This window comes from Penaeus chinensis, chromosome 43 (assembly GCF_019202785.1).
Source record: "Penaeus chinensis breed Huanghai No. 1 chromosome 43, ASM1920278v2, whole genome shotgun sequence".
Classification (NCBI taxonomy): Eukaryota; Metazoa; Arthropoda; class Malacostraca; order Decapoda; family Penaeidae; genus Penaeus; species Penaeus chinensis.
The window spans coordinates 16,963,659-16,968,658 of record NC_061861.1 but is presented as its reverse complement, the minus strand read 5'-3'; positions in this window follow the sequence as shown (position 1 = coordinate 16,968,658).

Here is a 5,000-nt window from a genome sequence, read left to right as displayed (position 1 = left end):
AGCTGTCGTAGGAAGGTACGACCGACCAAGGCACACTTCTCCATAAGTAATTTTCGGCTCGGTTTTATCGTCATGGGATTTGGGGGCATACCCCTGCCAGCGACGGCTAGTCTGTCAGCAAGCTCGTTCCCTCTGATGCCGATGTGGCTTGGGACCCAGTTGATGATAATTCTTCTACCCTGAGCAAGAATTCTCTGTGCCATTGTGAGAATCGTGGTCAGTAGGTAGATGTTGTCTGTGGGTGAGCTGTGCTGAAGACAGTCAATGGCTGCCCTGGAGTCTGTGTGTATGACCACGTGTCCTTCCCTTAGGGACGCGTGGCCTAGGGCTCCCATGATTGCAACTGCCTCTGCCTGTAGCGAGGAGGCGTTGTCTGTTACCCTCATGGATCGCGTGGCATCCCTAGCTGCAAAGCCGGCGCCTGCAGTGTGGCTCAAGGGATCGACCGATCCATCCGTGTAGTATGTTCTACTACCCGGAGGAGTGATGGCTGCAATGACCCTGTGGGCTTCTGCCTTTAGGCTAGGCATGGGGTATAGGCTCTTTTTCATTGACAGGCTCATTATGTTGAACTCTATCAGGCTCAGTGCCCACGACGGGGCTTCGGCAAAGTCGGGGTGGGGGGAGTCCATGCCCTTAGCAAGAAGCTGTTCTTTGAGCTGATGGCGTATCAACACCCTGGCTGTATGAGACAGCCAGGAGTTGTTTGCAACGAGCTCGTTGTCTTGTTCGAGGCATCTGACTAATTTTTGTCTTAGGCTTGTATTCCTGGGAGCCTGGATGACCTTTGACAGGAATTGTGTTGCCGTTAGATCGATTCGTGAGTCCAGGGGGAGAAGGTTTGCCTCCATCAGGAGGTTGAGGACCTTCGTCCACCTCGGGGCACCCAGAATGATCCTGGCAGCTTCATTTTGGACTGTTTCTAATTTGTCTGTGTGCTTTTTCTTTGCAGCAATTAGAGCGACTGAGGCATAGTCCACAATTGGCCGGACAGCATGTACATAGAATGATCTTAGTACTTTGTGTCTGGCCCCTATGCGTCTCCCAGTCATTGCTCTCATGACGGACAGTCTTGCTTTGGTTCGGTCAACCAGGTACTGGACCTCCTTATGGAAGGAGAGGGTCCGGTCTATCCTTACCCCAAGGTATAGGTAGTCCTTGACCCATTCTAATTCCACTCCCTGGATTTTCAGTCTTGTGTTTCGAACTCTCTGTCTCAGTGCCATGGCTTTGGATTTGGCAGCAGAGATCTTTAGTCCTGTCCTACAACACTCCTCTGACACGAGGTCCAGACAACGCTGGGCTTTATTCTGGCTGCGTGGTCCAGTGGAGGTGATAGCGAGATCGTCTGCATATGAGATGATCTGGCACCCCACTGGGAGGTTTATGTTGAGGATGCAGGACATTAAAGTGTTGAATAGGGCTGGACTGAGAACCCCACCCTGTGGCGTTCCATTTTCGAGCGGCATGTGCTGCGATAGGTGACCCTGGAATTTGACATTGGCAGTCCTGTTCCTGAAGTAGTCACCTATCCAAGCCAAGAGCTTTCCTCTGATTCCCTTCTGGATCAGGCTTTCCTGAATGGCAAGCGGACTTGCCAGTTCAAAAGCCTTCTCCAGGTCAAGGAATACCACCACAGCTGGGCCCTTGCTGATTGTGCTTAAGAGCGTGGCTATGCTGTGTGCTGTGCCCATGCCCCTTGTGAACCCGTGGAGGTGTTCGTGCGGGGGTCCCGTTTTCCATTGAAGCCGGTTTAGTACCATCCTCTCAGCCGTCTTGGCCAGGCAGCTGAGCAGAGAGATGGGGCGGGTACTTCCCCGGCTCCTTTGGTTTTGGGACGGGAACTATGGTAGCCCTCTTCCAACTCTGGGGTAGAGTGGAAGTTTCCCAGGACTTGTTGATGAGTTGCAAGAGTGCACGCTCACCTGCTAGTCCTAGGTGGGAGATAATGGGGTACGAGATCCCATCAGAGCCCGGGGCTGTGTTGGAACTGGTTTTATAGGCTTTCCTTAGTTCCCTCAGAGAAAAGATAACGTCTGAGTTATCGGGTTCGGCTGCCCTTTCTCTGATCTGAGCGTGTCTGTCTGGCTGTAGACGCTCTTGTCTTGCCCTCAGCTCGGCTGGCAGACTGTTGCTGCTCGTTCTCGCAGAGAACTCGTGCACCAGTCTGTTAGCCTCTGCTTGGGGGTCGTGATGGGTGCACCTCGGGGCTGAGCGGCTGGTAGCTCGCTTGACCCGTTGCCACAGCTCTGAAAGGGAGGTTTGGTGGTCGAAGGACTCACACCATTCCAGCCACTTTTCCTGCCTTACTCTGTTGGCAGTTTCCTTGGCATCCGTGACAGCTTCCCTTAGGAGGGATAAGTTGTCAGGGGTTCTTTGCCTTCGGAATAGTTTTCGGCACATGTTCACCCTGTGGTTGACCTCCCTGATCTCGTCATTGAAGTACCAGGCGTCTTTGTGACTTCTGGACCCAGGCCGAGTTTTGGGTATGGTCTGTGAGGCTGCTTCATTAATGGCGTTTAGCAGGCTAGCTTCGAGCACTTCCACATTTTCGCTTTGTGGGGGATTGTTGCATCTCAGACAGAGGGCTAAGGCGTTTTGAAACGCCTGCCAGTTGGCCTTGTCTGTTTTCCATCTTGGATTCGGTCTTAGGATTTCGGCTGGGCCAGCATCCATGAGGGTAGTTATAGTGCCGTAATGGTCACTTGTGACGGTCTCATTGACACACCAGCCAATCCTCCCGACCAGAGTCGCAGTGGCCAGGGTGAGGTCTAGGACCCCTCTTCTGACGTGCGTTGGCTCTTGGGTGTTGAGGAGAGCGATCTCAGGGAATGTCTCTAGCACGTCGGCTATGTGATAGCCGGCCGCATCCGGTGCCCGGCAGGAAGCCAGGATGGGGTGGTGTGCATTGAAGTCTCCCCCTATGATCACTCGGTCGTGTGCAGCAGAAGCACAGACCTGGCTGATGTCTAAGCTTCTACAGCGTGGCCGGCTGTACACATTGTACAGTTTGAGGGGCCCCTCGGCCAGGTGAACCTCGACGGCAAGGGATTCAACATCGTCTCCACAGTGCGATGCATCGGCTATTGCGGAGCAGGGGATTGTTGCTCTCACAAGGTTGATCAAGCCTCTCTTGCCAGGTGTTCGTGGCAGTGTGAGGGCATGGTACCCTGAGAAGCGAACAGTGTCCACTGTTAATGTCTCCTGGAGCATGACAATGTCAATGTTCCTTGATCGCACTACTGCTTGGAGAAAAGCGTTCTTTGCAGAGAAGCTATTGATGTTCCACTGTAGGATGCTTAGATGGTGTGTCATGATGTTACTCAGTGATAGTTACATCAGAGACATCGTCGGAGTCTGACAACTCCATTGCGAGGTCCTCGCTGGTTGAGGGCTCCTCGTCTGTTGTCAGGCTATCCTTGGGTCCACTGGGGGGTGGAGAGCCTTTGGTAGCTCTGACTTTGGTTGGTTCGGCTTTTCTCTCAGGCTTTTTCTTGGCTGGTCTTGCTGGCCTTGCCTGGGCAAGGTCAGCGTGATCTGGCTCTGGCTGCACAGATTCAGCCTGTTTTGGCTCTGCCTGTGAAGGCATGGCCTGGTTTGGAGTGGGGAGGGGAGTCTCGTCCTGGGGTGAGGGTGAGGCTGGTTTTGCTCTAGCCAGCTTTCTTCCCTTCAGGGCTGCGACAGTCTGGGTCATTGCCGTCATGGCGACCGAAACTGCCTTCTCGGCCTCCTCACTCGACCTCCCCAGGGCTGTTGCTACTGCTGTGACAACAGCAGTTAACAGGAGAGTCATATCGTCCTCGTCAAAGAGGAGATGATCATCTATTGGGGAGGTTTTTGTGGTGCTCTTAGAAACTTTTTTCGTTAGTTTCTTTTTCTGCACCTTTGGCATTGTCGGAAACTCCTTTTTGTTGGAGACATCCGGTGTCGGCTGGGGGGCGGCTTCCTTCCTCTTAGGAGGTCGGGAGGCCTTTTCGCTTTTGTTCCTTCCCCAGACATGGGTGCCCGGTGGGGCAGGAACAAAGTCTGATCGGTTTTGAGCAACCTCTTGCCGCCTGAGGGCCGCCTTTTTCCTGACAGAGCAAGTCAGGCTCCAGGCATGATGCTTCTTGGCACAGTTGGGACATTTGGCTGTTGTGTCCCTCTTTTCCTCTTTGTATGCCTTGAGGCATACCTCTGTGTTGTGTGCCTTGCTACAGACACCACATTTAGGCTTGGCTGTACAGTTAGCCTGGTGGTGACCGTATTTCTGGCACTTGAAACACCGAAGTGGTTCTGGCACATACGTTCGAAGGTTGTAGGTGCCCCAGTTACCCAGAAGCAACCACCCAAAGGTTGTTTCACCTCAGTGAGGAAGGAAAGGACCTGTGTCTTTTCAAAGTGTTTCCCCCTTCCCTCTGAAGCAGCCATCCAAAGGCTGTTTCACCTCAGTGAGGGAAGGGGGGTTTTGTCCTTTTGCCAGCTGGTTCCTTTCATCCCTCTGAAGCAACCATCCATAGGTTGTTTCACCTCAGTGAGGGGGGGGGGGGGGGGTAACCGGAAACCATTCCTGACGTCTAGACGGGAGCGGTCGCCTGTGTGAAGGGCAGGGCCACAAACCGACCGAGAAGCGGGGCGGCACGGGGAATGGTTACCCCGGCGGCCCCCGGCCGGCTGCGTGGCGCGAGCCCGCGACCTTTGTGTACATAAACACGTTTTTTGTAAGCCACTGGAGATAGACCGTGTGGCTGTTTGCCACGTTGCTCGAAGTCCATAGAGAACCATCGACTCAGCGAGGACTTAGATGACCTTGTTTGACCTCTCAGACGTGCCTCAGTACCCTCGGGCTCAGGTCATATCACCAGCCTTCCCCCCCCCCCCCCCCTGGGCTGGTCGGCGCTGTGCCCCCCCCGCACCCAGCGCCTACCCGACTTGCCTCGCGTTGTGAGTCGTACGTACGTTAAATATCCCTGCTGTTCACCATGGACCTCTTACACTCTCTCTCTCTCTTTCTCTAATCT